Source organism: Cupressus sempervirens, chromosome 1, assembly GCF_028749045.1.
Source record: "Cupressus sempervirens isolate cs-2001-9-10 chromosome 1, ASM2874904v1, whole genome shotgun sequence".
In the NCBI taxonomy this organism is placed as follows: domain Eukaryota; kingdom Viridiplantae; phylum Streptophyta; class Pinopsida; order Cupressales; family Cupressaceae; genus Cupressus; species Cupressus sempervirens.
In genome coordinates this window covers 499,545,908-499,564,200 of record NC_143118.1, presented here as the reverse complement: position 1 = coordinate 499,564,200, position 18,293 = coordinate 499,545,908, and the positions used below count along the sequence as shown (strand labels likewise).

At 33.4% G+C, this 18,293-nt stretch overlaps 1 non-coding gene across 1 annotated transcript; it reads left to right on the top strand.

Moving 5' to 3' along the window:
* Positions 1 to 416: 416 nt before the first annotated feature.
* On the top strand, positions 417 to 488 carry TRNAI-UAU (transfer RNA isoleucine (anticodon UAU)). The gene has a single exon. It is a non-coding gene; the product is annotated as a tRNA-Ile (tRNA).
* The last annotated feature ends 17,805 nt before the right edge of the window (positions 489 to 18,293 follow it).

The following is an 18,293-nucleotide window of genomic DNA, read 5'->3' as shown; positions in this document are numbered from 1 at the left end:
AATGTTATTTATCTAGTAAAGACACATCCTGACTTGAAAACATGATAGAATACATATTAGTTGTACTACAAGAGAATTGAAGAAATAGTCATAGAGGTACCATAGGAAATATAATACATGGTTCCAGAGACACAAGGAACCAAAAGGTACAATAGATGAATATGAACAGGGTACATTTGTGTACTCTAATTTCAACATACTGCATGATGACTACCAACGTGGCTGGTATGATATTTTTCAAGTTTTGTGCTTTGTCATAATTTTTCAATGAATTATTTTGGATAAATATGTAGATTCTTACTACTACTATGAACAAAGTATATCATAAAAAGAGTATATCATGTTATAGTGACCATGATCATGGTAGATCTAATGTGAGGAAGACAACTTTGTCAATTTTTTGCATTATTCTTTAAAGGGTACTAGCTCAATGGAAGAGCACCTACTTTATAAGTAGGAGGATGGTGGTTCAATTCCACCGTGCCCTAATATGACTAAATTAATGATTAAATAAACTACCAAATAAAATACCAAATAAACTACGAAATATATTATCAAATATACTACCATATATACTACCAAATATACCACCAAATAAACTATGAAATATACTACCATATATATTACCCAAAAAACTACCAAATATACTACCAAATCAACTACCAAATATACTACCATATATACTACCCAAAATACTACCAAATAAACTTCCAAAATTACCAAATAAACTACCAAGTAACAACAATAAACAACTAAATCAATGATTAAAATAGTTTAGTCATAAAATTGGTTGGGAGATAAATGTCTGGCAATAAAGTACCATTGGTCATGTGATCAAAATTAGTCACATATCTACAACTTTAAGTAGTTTATTTAGTAATATATTGTTGTTTTTGTACTAGTGTTAACAAAAAATGCATAATACACTAACATGCAAAAAAAAAACTAGCACTTACCTCTTGCAAATGAGTTGAGGAGTGTTGATATTGACTCCTTAATGCTCCCAATGCAATTTATGGCCTCCCCAGATGGACTTTTGATCTCTGTGGTGCTCTTCCTTCTTTTTGGTTGGAAACCTATGGATTTTCTTTTCTCTTCTTCTCTCTCACTCTTCCTTTCTTCTACTCATGCTAACCAAATAGAAGGCTCTTTAGGGTTATAACAAAGAGGAAAGACAAATAAGAAAACAAATAAAACATTTTTTTTTTTATGATATCCAACTTTATATGCTTGCTGCCACGACCAATTCACGCTGATACATGTGGGCAATTTTGGCAATTTTTGCCATGAATCGCCGATATTGGTGATTTAGGTGATTCACCTAAAAAAATTGCCACTGACAATTTTTGATTCAAATAAAATTGTGACACATGAATCTTATCACCAAATCAGCAATTTTGGCAATTTTTGCGCAATTCTAGGAACTATGGAAAAAACCTCTTCACAGTATCTTCTCTCAAACTCCATCAAGAGTTGCCTTTACAATGCTAGAAATGTTCTTAAATAAACCCCAATTAGGTTTAGGGTTAGGAATACATTCTAGAATATGCCATTTGGAATCCACCATCAAAATAGAAGGTTCAAAAAATCACGTTAGAAGCCAGTGTAAAATTAGAAGAATCTAGAAATGATAGTCCAACTTCCAGGAGGCAACTTTTGATTCGGGACTTTGATTGATGAACCGTTTACATTTCTAAAAAGCTCTCAAAGTACTCTATAGCCCTATGGACCAGCTTTTCTCGTCCCCCATTTTCTAGGCCCATATGAGGTCATTTAATGCCTCAAATCTAACCTGGATGTACTCTTAAGAGGTCTCCAAGCAACTTAAAACTATGATAACTTTCAAACTGTAAAGCATTTTGACCTGATTCTTTTTTTGGAGTATTTTGAATTACAAATATAATCATCCCTACAACTTACACCCTCTAACTCATCATAATTATGGCTCAATTACAAAATAACTCATTTTTTTACATTGACACATATCCCAAGGTGCTCATAAACTCTAACCTAGAAAACCAATAGTGGAACTATGAGAGTTGTAATCTTTATTTGAACCAAATGGGTATTCAAAAATGAAAACATGTTAAATAAAAACTAATAGTAAGCATATTTTTGGGTGATACAAGATTTCTCTTACACCATTGGATGCTCTTGCATCAAACACCCAAGGTAAATTGAAAAGTGACCCTGTCACTTTATATCTGGTAGAGAAAAACCAAAATGGGCAACCTTTGTTGCAGATATCCAAGTTGAGTCTTCTATTGGTCTACTTCACTAGGTATTCTTCATACTACCTCATTTTGGTGCTCCAACCCACACAACTATCCAGAATGTTTTCAATCTCTTCCTTGATCGAAGTAGGAATTGGACATGGCTCTAGCATCAAACCTTCATCTGCACCATCATCATGATATTCTGTTAAGTCTGAAATATTGAAGATAGGAGAAATGTGAATCCCATCTGGCAACTCCACCTCATATGCATTTCCTGAGTCATGTTTCTTCAAAATTTTGCAAGGACCAAATTTTTTCATCTTCAGCTTATTGTAGGTAGCCATTGGAAATCATTCCTTCAAGTATACCATAACCAAATCCCCTACTTGGAACTCTTTATGTCTCCTCTTTTGATCTGCCCTAGCCTTATACTATTGGTTCATCTTGGTAATATGTGCATGTACCTCCTCATGTAGATTCGTGACTTGTTTAGCAAATTCTTTTGCCTCAACACTTGTCCTCTCCCCTTGCTCCATCTTTATTAGCTATGGTGTAGTCCTTGGACTATTCCCATACACAATTTGGAATGGTGATCTATCAGTACTCCTATTTACAGAATTATTGTAAGCAAATTCTACTTGTGGTAGAATTAAATCCCATCCCTTGGGCTTATCTCCCTCTAATCACCTCAAAAAATTTCTCAGACTTCTATTCACCACTTCTATTTGTCCATCAGTCTGTGAATGATGTGTAAAAATGAACTTCAATTCTATCCTCAACTTCTTCCAAAGTCCTCCAGAAATACCCCACAAATTTAGTATCTCTGTCAGAAACAATACTCTTTGGGAGACCATGTAGTCTCACCACTTCTGTAAAAAATAAATTTGCAATATGTACTGCATCATGAGTCTTGTGGCATGGAATGAAATACGCCATCTTGGAGAACCTATCAACCACCACAAATACTAAGTCATTACCTCTTTGTGTCCTCAACAATCCAAGAACAAAATCTATACTTATGTCTTCCCAAGGCTTCGATGGAATAGGCAGTGACTAATAAAGTCCAGTATTGAGACTAAATCCTTTAGTTGCTTGACATACTTTACAACTATGCACAAACTCCTTCACATCCTATGACAATTGAGACTAAAAATAATGTTCTCTAATAATAGAAATAGTCTTATCCCAACCAAAGTGTCCTTCCATTCCTCCATTGTGTTTCTCTTTGATCAAATTCTCCCTCATAGAACTCCTTGGAATAGATAATTGACTACCCTTGAACAACATACCATCCTGAATCAAATAATCTAGCCACCTGGTCCTATCTAGAGTAACAGGTTCTTTACAAGCCTTCCATGCTTCAACAAAATTAGGATCCTCAAGGTATAGATTTTTGAGTTCATCAAACCCAACCACTTCAACCTACATTACTGTTAGCAACAATTGTCTCCTACTCAATGCATCTGCTACTTTATTAGACCTTCCACTTCTATGTTTCAACACAAATGTATAGCTTTGCATGGACTCTACCCATTTCAAATGTCTTTGATTTAATTTACCTTGGCTATTTAGGTATTGCAATGCTTGATGATTAGTATACAAGAAAAATTCTTTTGGCAATAAATAATGCCTCCATTTCTTTAAGGCTTGAACTATTGCATAGAACTCTTGATCATAAAAAGAATACTTCTTCTTTGCATCATTCAATTTTTCCCTAAAATAGGCAATAGGCTTACCTTCTTGGCTCAATACAGTCCCAATAGCACTGCCACTAACATTGCAATCCCCCTGGAACACTTTATGGAAATCAAGAAGTGCCAACATAGGTTTCTTTTTCACCTTCTTCTTCAACAATTCAAAACTCCTTGCAACTCCTATAGTCCACTTGAACTCTCTTCTATCCCCCCTCATTGTCTCAATCAGGGGTGCACATATGCCGTTGAAATTTCTAATGAACCTCCTGTAAAAACTAACCAAAACATGGAATGACCTCACCTTAGTTTGGAGTAGACCATTCCAAGATGGCCTTTACCTTCTCTGGATCCATTTTGAGACCCTCACCTGATACAACAAACCCCAAATAGACTAACTCCTTTTTGAAAAAGCTACATTTTTTCAAATTAATCAACAATTTCTCTTCCCTCAACCTTTCAAGGACACTATGAATGTGCAATAAATGTCCATCCAAAGACTTGCTGAAAATTAAAATATCATCTAGATAGACAATAACAAATTTTTCCAAGAATTTCTTTAGTACCTCATTCATAAGCCACATGAAGGTGCTTGGTGCATTGGTCAATCCAAAGGGCATGACTAACCACTCATGCAGACCACCCTTTTTGGTCTTGAATGCATTCTTCCACTCATCTCCCTCTCATACCCATATTTGGTGATAGCCACTCTTGAGATCTATCTTTGTGTAGTATTGAGCTCCACTCAAATAGTCCATAAGATCATCCATTCTTGGCAAAGGGAACTGATACTTGATGCTTATTCTATTTATAGCCCAAGAGTTTGTACACATTCTTCACTCTCCATCCTTCTTTGGTGCTAGCATTGCAAGTACTGTAGATGGACTTAGGCTCTCCCAAATCAAACCTTTTCTCAACAACTCTTGAACTTGTCTATTTAGCTCCTCAGTTTTAGTAGGAGTAATCCTATGAGCAGCCTTGTTAGGAAAACTAGCTCTAGGGATTAAATTTATTTGATGGCTGATTTGCCTTACTAGTAGCAACCCTTTTGGAACATTATCAAAGATGACATCTCCATACTCACTTAATAAGCCTGAAACTTCAAGTGGAATTTCACTACTTCCTTCCTTATCTTTTTTAAGAATCAAAGCATAACACATATGTTGATGTTTCATGCCATCCAAAAAAATTCTTCCATCAACAAGACATACCCTAGTACTACTGCATACTTTTTCACCTTCCTTTATCAAGGGCTTCAATTTGTGGCAAACTCCATCCTTTGTCAGAGAGTATGTATTTGCATGACTATCATGTACAACATGCCTATCAAATTGCCATGGCCTTCCCAACAATAAATGGCAAACATCCATTGGAATAATGTCATAGAGAACCTCATCATGGTAACTCCCAATCTTGAACTTCACCAGACATTGTTCACTAACCAAAACCTTATGATTATCCTTCACCCAAGCAATCTAATAGGGTTGGGGGTGTTTCCCCCTCTTGAGCTTTACCTTTGAAACTATTTCTTCTGACACCAAGTTGTCAATGCTTCCACCATCAATAATCACATCACAACATTTACCCTTGCACTTACACTTGGTACAAAACAAACTCCTCTTTTGTCCAGGTTCAGTCTCACTGCTTAGTAAGACCCTTTCATTTACTAGAGCCTCTCCTCTTTTTGCATCTTCTAAATGTGATGACTATGCATCCTCATCCACATGAGCAAGCCTTGCTTGTCCATCAACTCTCCTATCTATCCTTCCTTGGCATTGAGGGCATTCAAAGGCAGGATGACCTTCTTCATTGCAATGAAAATAGATACCATGGAAGTCTCCTCTTCCAGAACCTTATCCACATCCTCTACCTCTTCCTCTTTGATCTCCAAATTTTTGATCACGAGAGCGGTTGAAACCCCTGGTTTTAGCTAGTGCTCACATCTTCATTTTTCCTCTAGTTTTCATTTTGGCCTCCAAATGACCTGCCACCACCCCTTCCACCTTGACTGTGACCTCTTTGCCTTCCATCAAACCTTTTGTTTAGCTTCTCCTTAATTCGCAAGGCAAACTAGAATGCCTCTTCAATGCTAGTCATTCTAACCAGACTTAACTCCTCCTGAATGCTAGGTCTTAACCCACTAAGGTAATGAGCAACTTTCTCCTCATTTGCTTTTGCATGCCCTACCCTAATAAGAACTTGGTAAAATTCCTTTCTATATTCTTAGAGAGATTTTCATCCTTGCTTTAACCCTTGCATTTTCTTGAACAAATCAAGCTCGTAATCAATAGGAATGAATTGCTTCTTTAGTTTGTCCATCATGCGATGCCATCTTCTGATTTTCTCCTTTCCTCTTCTATTTCTTTCTAGTTAAACTTCTTGCCACCAAATTTTGGCATAGCCTTACATTTTGGCTTCACAAACTTAACCCTATCTGGGTCCCTGATATCCTCATACTCAAAATATTCCTCTAGTTCATTGATCCAATCGATCAACTCATCTGGGTTTAAACTTCCTAAAAACATACCCACATCAATTTTAGGTCTTTTTCCAAGATTAAAAATGGCCCTAAAAAGCCTCTCCTCTACTTGGTTTAGGACTTCTCCATCTCCTTCCCCTTCTAGCCCAATATTTTCTTCTTCATTTTCTTCCTCACTTTCATCGCCTATGGCAACATTCATCCATCTATGGATCTCCTCCTGCAATGCTTGGATTTGTTTTTGGAGGGCTCTAACCTCAGCAATAATAAATTCGGCCCTTCCACCATGCTCCCTTTTTGGAGGAATCTTCTTGTCTCAAACCCACAATTACACAATCCTGGTGCAAACTACCTCATAGTTGGTGCTCTATCTACACACTCAGGAAAACTTGCTCTAATACCACTTGATGAAGACACAAACCACAACCAGAATAAATGCAATAGGGAAAAATGAGAATATTATTATTAGTAAAATATGCTACTACATTTAGTACATGTAAATAGACCCAAATACATGCCCTATGGGCTTACAATGGTAAGATCTTGGAGAAAAATCCTCCTCCTCACAATACCTTCTCTCAAACTCCACCAAGAACTGCCTTTACAATGCTAGAAATGTTCTTAAATAAACCCCAATTAGATTTAGGGTTAGGAATAAATTCTAGAATATGCCATTTGGAATCCACTGTTAAAACAAAAAATTCAAGAAATCACGTTAGAAGCCAGCGTAAAATTAGAAGAATCTAGAAATGATAGTCCAACTTTTGGGAGGCATAACTTTTGATCCGGGACTCTGATTGATGAACCATTTACATTTTTGGAAAGCTCTCAAAGTTCTCTATAGCCCTATGTACTGGCTTTTCTTGTCTCCCATTTTTGGGCCCATACAAGGTCATTTAATGCCTCAAATCTGACCTAGAAGCACTCTTAGGAGGTCTCCAGGCAACTTAATACTATAATAACTTTCAAAACTTAAAGCCTTTTGACCTATTTCTTTTTTTAGAGTGTTTTAAATTACAAATATAATCATCCCTCCAACTTAAACCCTCTAACTCATCATAATTATGGATTAATTACAAAATAACCCATTTTTTGCATTAACACATATCCCAAGGTGCTCTAAAACTCTAACTTAGAAAACCAATAGTGGAACTATGAGAGTTGGAATCTTTATTTGACCCAAATGGGTATCCAAAAATGAAGACATGTTAAACAAAAACTAACATTAAGCATATTTTTGGGTGATATAGAATTGCCCTTACACCATTGGATGCTCCTGCATCAATGCTTGATTCATCTGATTTCTTACTTGTTAAACATCAAAAAGTTGCTTGCCTTTATTCTATCCATTAGTAGGTGTTGGTTCTTAGGTTCAACAGTTTCTAATCATATGTCCAATCTGGTGATAGCTATAACAAACTATATTTTGATTCATCCAACTCTTGGATTTACTTATGAAATGTGTCCTATTAATTTTTTCTACAATATGACCATATTCACCAAATAAGTGACAATTGTACCATGTATTATAATCCCAATTAATTATGTTTTCTTTCTTGTGCGCCTTTCCTTGTTTCTTGGGTGTTTAGTTAGGTTTAGTTAGATATGCAATCTTGTGCTCTATAACCATACTTCTAACAATTGTAACAATATCCTTCAAATCCAAGTGCAACTATTGTATTAATGGATTTTGATCTAAAATCACGTGCTTGATGTCCTTGCTTCTTACAATTATAACAATATTTATTAAATTTTGGTTTAAAATTAGACTTACCACTCTTACTTCTTGATGTAAGAGCATCTTGCCTCAAAAAAAAAAAATGGGGCATGGTTTATAATTACAAGAGAAGGAACAAAAAAGAGTAACTTGCTAGAGACTGACTTATGTCTTGGTTTGGTATAATTAGAAGATCTTGTCTTGTCATTATTCATCATCCAACATGGAGGAAGTAAGTGAGAGAGGAGTAGCTGAGAAGAAAGAAGTTGAGTAGAGCTAGTTGTTGCAGCTTGGGAACCAAGAAGGTTTCTTGGTGGCTTGTGAGGACAAGTTTAGATTTTTCTTGGGGTTTTTACTAGATCATGAATTTGGGCTAGCTAGGGTTTGGATCTTGTGAGATCTTGAAAAATTACTATTGTAATTGATTATTTATGTTTCCATAACCTATAAGGCCTTACAATCAAGCATGTTGGATGTAAATCTTATGATTGTATTATAAGAGTTGGCATTATTTGGATCTAATTGTCTATGTTATTATTCTTCTATTGTGTGGTTATTTTCTAAGGGCTAGGACATCTCCTTTGGGGATTCTCATGCCTTGCACTGCATCAAGTGGTATTAGAGTGGAGTTTGATCTTGTGGTAAATTGTTCCTTCTAAACTCCTTTTTTTTTTTTTTGTAAGGTGGAAGATCAGGGTTCTAACTTACAATTGGAGAGGACTCGTAGATGGATACTGATATGGAGAGATGGTTGCGAAGATGGCATGTTGATCTAGTTGAGTGAACATTAGATCTAATTGGATCTATTTTTTAGAGGGTTTTCAAAGATCTTGGAAGATGGCTTTGAGAGGATTGGACCCAAAGGTGATTGAAAATATATGTGATGTGGTGGAGAAGAATATTTCACAGATATCTGCTTGATTGGAAGCTAGTTTCACTGATCTTGTTAAGGAATGGTTGAGTTTTGTAGATATTTATGGAGCTAGACTCTATCAATTTGGAAGTGATTTGTCTAGTTAGTTAGAAGATTTTTTTGAGAGAGAAGAGGGAATGGAAAGGTTTAGGTGGAAGTTGTTTCTTAATCAATTTGTGGAGTTTGATGTGAAACATGTAGAGCAACTTGTGGTTTTTGTTGAAGATGCCAACCTTGTTGATATTGAGATGGAGACATATTTTAATGATCACTTGAATGGATCTTTCATGAAAATTTCAAAGCATCTTATTATGGATGATGAGGTTTCTAATTGTTAAAATTTACATATAGATGTTTCTACTCATATAGAGTTGGATGCTTCTATGTGGATTCACTAGTTGCTAAGGTGGTTGAGGATCTACATGATACTATAGATCTATATGGTCCTAATTTCCTGATGGTTGACATGACAGAGGATTTAGATGTTTCTCTTATTGTGGATTCAGGTTTACATGTTGCTAACTTGGTTTTGGAGTTACATGGTGTTGTTGACATAAATTTCATGTTTGAGGATATTTCTATTGTTGGTTGTGATCAATTATAGGGATTCTTGGTGAAACATTATGTTCAGTTTGTTCATAGGAGTGAGCATGCTGATTGGGTTGCTGAGATTCATTCAATTCTAGTGTTTGAGCAGATGAAACATAGATAGCTGATTTTTTAGATTTGTTCTTCTATCTAGGATGGATTGGAAACCTTTAGTGAAGATGAAGTTGTGTGTAGATATTTTTTTTGGTATCAAAGTATGGGACATACTTTTCTATCTACTTGGGGAGTTTGGTGCAAGAGCGTCTTGCCTCACAAAATGAAATGGGGCATAGTTTATAATTAAAAGAGAAGGGGAAAATTAAAGAGTAACTTTCTAGGGTCCAAATTGTGGCTTGGTTTAGTATAATTAGAGGTTCTTATCTTGTCATTATTTATCATCTAACATAAAGGAAGTCAACGAGAGAGGAGTAGTTGAGAAGAGAGAAGTTGAGCAAAGCTAGTAGTTATGCCTTGGGAAAAAAGAAGGTATCTTGGTGAATTGTGAGCACAAGTTTAGATTCTTCTTGGGGTTTCTACCTGATTGTGGATTTGGGAAAGCTAAGGTTTGGATCTTGTGAGATCTTATAGAATTACATATATAGATTGTAATTGATTATGTATTTGGTCATAACCTAGAAGGCCTTATAGTTGGGCATGTTGGATGTAAATCTTATGATTATATTATAAGAGTTGAAATTATTTGGATATAAATCTTTGTTTTGTTCTTCTTCTTCCACTATGTGATTATCTTTTGGGGGCTAGGAAATATCCTTTGGAGATTCTCTTGCATTGCGCTATGCTAGTTTTGCAAACATTTATTGTGTGGCCTAGTTTCCTACAATGATAACATGTAGGTTTTTTGTTCTTTGGTTTTATATTCCTCTTTTCTCCACTCTTTGATGATTCTCCTTCCTCAGTAGATTATAGATGCTCAGTATAGCCTAGTCCAGAGGTGTCATTAGATCTTCTTTGTGATCTCATCAGTTCCTCAAAGTATCTCATAGATTTTTTGAGATTATTCATCCTTTCAATGAATTTCTTTTTAGATCTTAAATCATTCTTCAATTGATCATTCTATAATCTCACATTTTTATTCTCCATATCTTTCCTATTTAGTTCTTAATTTACTCTTAGCAGTTGGTTAAGAATATAATTTTTTTTGTGTGTTTCTTCACATTAGAGTCTTGTCATCAAATCTTGTAGCCATTTGTCTCTTGTCTTCATTATCCATTGTCTTGTCTTCCTCAACTTTATTTTTCTATTCAAACACTTCACATATAGACTTACTGATTAGATTTCATATTCTTTCTTTATTCCTTTTAGCTCTTCATTTAGTGTGTTATTCCTCTTGAATAGATCTTCTATTTATACATCACTTTCACTAGAATTTTCATCATCAAATAGACCTTTGGTGTCTTTCTCCCAATATTATGTGTCATTCTACTAGATTTCTATCTCCTTCCTTCTCTTTAAGGATCTCTAGATTTCTAGAGTTCTACTCTTGTTGTTTCAAGCTGCTCCAATGCAAGTTGTATATCAGGCTTCTTATTTTGAATGATCTTTCCCAACTTATAAGCCTCCTACTCCAAGATCTTCAATCTCAAGTGGTTAGACTTCTTCTAAAAGAAAAAAATCTTTGATACCTATTGTTGGAAGTATAATGGGAAAGTAAGATACTGAAAGGGGGGTTGGGGGGGTGAATCAAGATCTTTAAAACTTTAACACCTTCTAACTATTTTCAAATCTGATAGTTTCACCTCTAACCCTTGGCTTAATAATACCATAAATCAAATGAACATTTACTACAATGATGTATTAGATCTAAAAACTAAATCACATCCATGAACATGTAAACAAATGATCAACACATAACACAAAGATTTTGGTTACCCCAAAACCTTCCAAGGTGAAGGTAAAAACTAGGGTGGGGATGACACCTACAAATTTTCACTACTATAGAAATAAAGTTCTCTTGTTAGGGCTAAAAAATTTATCACTTCTGATGATCTACCCTATGAGGAGTCTTCCCTGTTAAGAGATTACTAGACTTGTTCAGTCTACCTTGATTGAAGTATTTAAAGCTTACAACTAAGGATTTTTTTAGGAGATTTGCAAAGGTTTGTTAGGACCACTCGATTAAGATATTTACACCTTGATCACCTATTAAAGTATATACATACCCAATCCTTCAGTTTACACTAAGATGCTGGTTATAGATCTCCTTTGTTCACTAATTGATCACTAGTCTAATATGATCTATTTTTTTCTTTGCACTTCACTATAATTCTAGAATACTCGCTTGCTCTATTATGTTTCACTTTTTCATATGCATTATCTCTTCTTCACACTTCATGAACATTCATGCATCATACACGCAATCAGGTCATAAACCCTCCTTAAATAATTAATTGATGAAGCTTCTAGATCAACATCAATGATCTAAATTCACCTCTTTTTTCGCTTTGTCCTTGCATTTTTCTGATTGGTTATATTGCTTGCATAGGGATTGATAATCCTTAATCAAATATGTAATTTACTCCATAAAAAACTCCTTGATTGAATAAAGGAATCTCCATATCGGCAAAAATGTTCAAAATAGGCTTTCTTGGCACTTGATGTATCCTACTTCTTGGCCATGAACAAACTCATATTATAACACCCATCTTCTACTATGCTTGGCACAAGTACAAACTCCACATACACTATCCTTCTGATGACTCGATAAATACATATTTCTTGTCTAATACACTCATCTTGGCATACACTAGAGTACTTAGTGACCATTATCTTTCTTGACTATAATTGAAAAATTGAATATGTACAAGCTCCCTTTGAAACACTCGACCTATATAGGATGACTCAATTGCAGTGATGATTGACCAACCTTGTCTTCTAAAAGGCTAAGTGTTTCCCACTAACTTACAATACTATGATTGCCTTGGGAAACTAACACTTCCATCATGTGGTGTTTTCTCTAGGATAAGTAGAGAATCTAGCAACAATTATAACTACTAATGCAATAGTGGGTCTGCTATGTACAACGTATTGCAATTTTCCAATCATTGACCTATATAATGTTTGATTCACTTCATTTGAATAATCTTTCTTTGAAAATTTATCTCTAGTCACCATACGTGTTCCAACTAGTCTTTAGTCTTCCATTTCAAAAGTCTTCAAAATCTGATTGAAATACTTGGATTGTGCAATAGAAATCCCTTCATCTGATAAATTTGCAATCCAACAAAGAAATTGATCTCTCCAAACATTGGGATCTCAAATTTCTTCTTCATTTCATTAGAAAATTACTTACACAATAAATCTTGTCCTCCAAATATCTTACTTTTAGATTCACTTTTTAAGTACAAATTGCTATTGTTATTAGTTCTTGCAAAACCAATGTTCACCAAATAATTGTGTAACCTTTCTTACCATAATCTAGGGGCTTATTTCAAACCATATAATTCCTTCTGTAACTTACATACCATATTCCTCTTTCTAGGATCAACAAATCCTTCAAGTTGTTCACTATAGACTTCTTCCTCCAAAATTCCATTTAGAAATGCATATTTGACATCGATTTTGTATACTTTGGATCCTTTGTAAGAAACATATACAAGAAAAGTTCTCACTCCTTCCAACCTTGGAACTACAAAAAACTTATCACCATAGTCAAGTGCTTCTTCTTGTGCATATCTCTTACAAACTAGTCTTTCCTTGTTCCTTATGACTTCACCTTTCTCATTTAGCTTATTTCTAAAAACCCACTTAGTTCCAATCACATTCTTATCCTCTGGTCTAGGTACCAATTCCTTGTCTTATTTTTCTCTATTTTTTCAATCAGTCATTTCTCCTTTTTAGTATTCATTCTCCAAAGCTTCTTTAACTAATTTGGGCTCGAACTCACATAATAAGAATGTATCATTCTTTAGTCTTCTTCTTGTCACAACTCTTGAATCTCGGTCTCCAATGATTTTATCTAGTGGATAATGTCTCCTCACTATCTTTTCCAAAATAGGTTCGGGTCTTCTTTCTTCTTATTGTTGTTCACTTGGTTCTACATGTTCATTTGCATATGGTGTACATCCTACCACTTAGCTTCCTCTAATTGATGCTTGGTGTTCTCTATCTACAACTTGGCTCCTATAGCATGATGTCGACCAATCTTCTAATGCTCAGTATAACTTTTCTACTGAACCTCATCTATGCTTGGCTATTGATGCTTGATAGCCTCTTTGTAAGGTTCAGAAAAAGTTGAAACACCTTCATAAAAATAGACAAAAAAAAATTTAGTTTTCAAGTTCTTTCTTGCATTCCTCTTCATTCTTTTACGTAAATTCATCAACTCCAGCAAACAATAACAAGTGCAAATCTAGTCCATCAGCAGAGATTTCACAACCATCGGTTCAACATCCAGTAAGAGCCTCTTTAAATCATGTCAACACAAGTGGAGGGCTACAATATATAATGGATTGCTTAGTTTCACTAAGAAAGTTTCCAATTTGACTGCCTCAGTTCAACCTATAGTTTTTGTATGGAATGAGCATAATTCCATGGATTCAAATCAAGTGAGAGGTTTTAATTTTTCTCCAACTTGATTAAAGTAGATTCAAATATCATCTTCCTCTTATAATGAACTAGATTCAAGTATTATCTTCTTATATAACTTTCTATCAATCTGAATTGAATGTCCCCTTTCTAGCATTATTGAATTTGAAACTGTTCCTATGTTCCATCTTCATTGGCATTTCTCTTCTTGTGCTAAGTTTTCCATCTTACACTGCTGAAAACATCCATTTCCATTCTAATCCAAGAGGAAAATGATATTTAAAATTGTACTATTTCATTCATGTATGTATTATCTAGTGTGCAAACTTAGCAAGGAGCTAGTCTAAAAGTGCATTAGCAACAACATTGGAGAGTCATATATAACTTACAACAAAACACCCTCATTAGACTGGATGTTTAGTCATGTTGTAGAAGCAAACCTAATGCCATCATTTTCTACAAAGAAAAAAATTCCTAGTATGAAGGAGATGAATGACCTTCCAAAAGCAACATATTCTGCCCATAAATCACCAATATAGCAACAACTATGTCTACCAGTGAAAAAAATATCATTCAACATAGCTACCAAATAGCTGGAATTACTTGTAAGATAAAATAGTTCTAAGTTTTGTTTCATGAAATGGTACATCTCCTATGCTACAAGTAAACTATATTTTAAAATGACTTCATACAATTCCTCACTTCGGTAAATTTTAATTTTTTTCCACTGCTTTTTCATGAATTGATAAATGCATTGCTATTAATGCGTATCATTTTAAACGATAGTGGCTAAAGTAATATTTAAGCAAAAATGGGTGCTCCCTTCCACTATGAATTATTATTATTATTTTCTGCATAACAACTCCAAAAAAGATGATAGAAGATGTTATAGAACTAGAATAACTTCCAATAGGAATGGATCAAAATTTCCTACTATAGATCCACTTTTTGCTAGCCCACTCAGCTGCTAGTTCTTTGATGGATTAGTAGACTATAGAGTTCTAAGGTGCTGAATGGATGCTATATTATTGGTTGTATACATGCCTCCTATCTTTCATTCAAGAAATCAACTATAATTTTCAAAATATTTGACCATTTTTTTCTTGATGTTTCAACTACATGTAAAATATAGTTGTCGGTATTGATGATGATCATGATGAACTAGTTGACAAGAACCTGCAACATAAAAGTACTTCTGATGAAGTTCGAGTAATATAATAGTTCTTGTGGAATATTTTTCTTCATCATAATTTGCATTCTTTATTCTAATTTACACATTATCTTTACTTAATTTTTAAACCACATGTAGAGCAATCATATGAAAGAAAAATGAAAAAAGTGAAGCCATTGTTGATAGTGATTATGCTAAATATGAAGAGAAATTGCATGGTATTCATTGTAGCAGCCATTCTAAACTTGAGGTGAGGTATATTTATTTTTTGTTTTTAGTTGTATATTTATTGTTTCTAATAAGGTATCACCCTTGTTTATTGATCAAATGTCTAACAATGTTTTCATAATCTTATATGTCAGGTATGCATGCATGGTAATGTAGTGTTTATATTTGGGGCTTCCATAATTAATTATGTAACATAATGTTTTCTTTTTCTTTGCAGAAACATATTGATAATAACCTCATGGAGGGGGACAAAGTTAGGGTATTGTTAATTATCAAAATTATCATGTTGCATCAATCTTATTCTAGCAGTGTTAGCATATTGCATAAGTTTGTTCATATATCTAATTTTTAAATTTTTTTATGGCTTAGTTCAAGTTTAAGGTTATGATATTTTACATTATTAAATTCATTATATTAATAAAATATTTATCATGAATTATTTAATTTTACTAGAACTAGTACTAAATATGTGTCTAACCACATAGTTAAATATATAATAAAATCAACTACTAAATGTGTGACTAGCAACATGATTAAATCAACTACTACATATGTGACTAAACAAACAACTAATTCAACTACTAGATAAACTATTAAATATGTGACTAACGACACAATTGAATATACTACTAAATCAACTATTAAATATATGACTAACCACACAATTAAATGTACTACTAAATCAACTACTAAATATGTAACTAGTGACATGATTAAATATACTACTACATCAACTACTAAATATGTAACTAGTCACATGATTAAGTACACTACTAATAGATATACTACTAAATCAACCACTAAATTAATGATCGAAATCAATGATAAAATAGATGACTAAAATTATTTAGTAGTGTTATAAATGACTGGATATTAACTACTATTAGTCACGTGAATAAATTTAGTCACGTACATACATATTTTAGTATATTTTTAGTCAAATATTATTGTTTTTGTACTAGTGATTACTTGTTATGAGATTATAGGTAATTTTGAGTGAACAATTGACCAAGTTGTGGAGCTATAACCTCAAAATAGCTTATTATGAGATAATAGACAATTTTGAGAAAATAATTAACTGATTCACAATCAGGAACCTTAGAGAGACTTTTTATTTCACTGTAGTTGATTATGAGTGAACATTTAAACAACTTTGTGATCTACAACCTTTGAACAACTTGTTATGAGATTATAGGCAATTATGAGAAAATGGTTGATTGATTTGATGATCTACAACTTAAGAATGACTTGTTATGAGGTTGTAGTTGATTAGAATGAAAGGTTGACCAATTAAGAATGTCTTATTATGATATTATAGTTGATTTTGAGTGAACATTGACTAATTTGGCAAATTGCAACCTCAAAATGACTAGTTATGAGATTGTAGCTAATTTTGAGTGATCGATTTAATGATGTGCAACCTAAGAATGGATTATTATGATATTGTAGCTGATTTTGAAAAAATAGTTGATCAATTTGACAATCTACAACCTTTGTAAAGATTGTTATGAGATTGTACCTAATTCCTAGTATGTGGACAAAAAATTCAATAATCCACAACCCCCTTAAGGCTTGTTAGAAGACTATAGATGATTATAAGAAAATAGTTGACCTATTTGGTAATGTATATCCTTAAAACAACTTATTATGAAATTGTAACTAATTGTGAGAAAATACTTGATAAATTTAGTGATTTTTAACCTCAGAATGACTTGTTATGAGACTATAGGTAATTTTGAGAGAATGGTTAATTGATTTGATGATCTCTAACCTTAGGATGACTTATTATGAGATTATAGCTAATTTTGAGAAAATATTTGATTAATTCAACATTTCTAACCTTGGAATATTATGTTTTTAGATTCTAGTTAATTTTGAGAAAATGGTTGATCATTTCTATGATCTGTAACCTTAAAAAAAAATGCTACAAGATTGTTACGACTTTAGAGTGAACAATCGACTAATAGGTGATTTGTAACATTAGAATGGTTTATCATGACATTGTAGTTGATTCTAAGTAAATAGTTGATCAATTCAATGATTTGCAACTCTAGAATGGATTATTATGAAATTATAGTTGATTTTAAGTGATCAATTAATCAATTTGGTAATCTACAACCTAAGAATAACATAGTATGAGATTGTATTTGATTGAGTGAAAGGTTGATCAATTCTATGGTCTATAACCTCATAACAACTTGTTATAAGATAACTGATTAAGAGAAAATAATTGACCAATTCAGTGATCTATAACCTTCAAATGACTTGTTATGAGATTGTAATTGATTCTAATAATTTTTTCACTAATTCAATTATGTGCAACCCCAAAATGACTTTTAATGAGATGGTGCTTATTTTTAGCAAATGGTTGATTGGTTTGATGATATGTAATCTTAGAAAAACTTGTTATGATTTTGCATTTGATTGATTTGATGATTTGTAACCTCAAAATTACTTGTTATAAGATTGTATCCAATTTTGAGTGAACAGATAACTCATCCAACCATCTAGAACCTCAAAATGACTTGATATGAGAGTGCAATTGATTTCGAGTGAATGGGGTATGAATGTAATGATCTACAACCTTAGAATAAATTGTTATGAAATTATAGTTGAGTTAAAGGAAATAGATGATAGTCTCAATAATCTCCACAAAATAAATTGTTATGAGTCCATTATAGTTGATTCTAAGTAAATGTTTGACTATTTTAATGAGCTAAAACCTTGGAAAATATAGTTATGAGA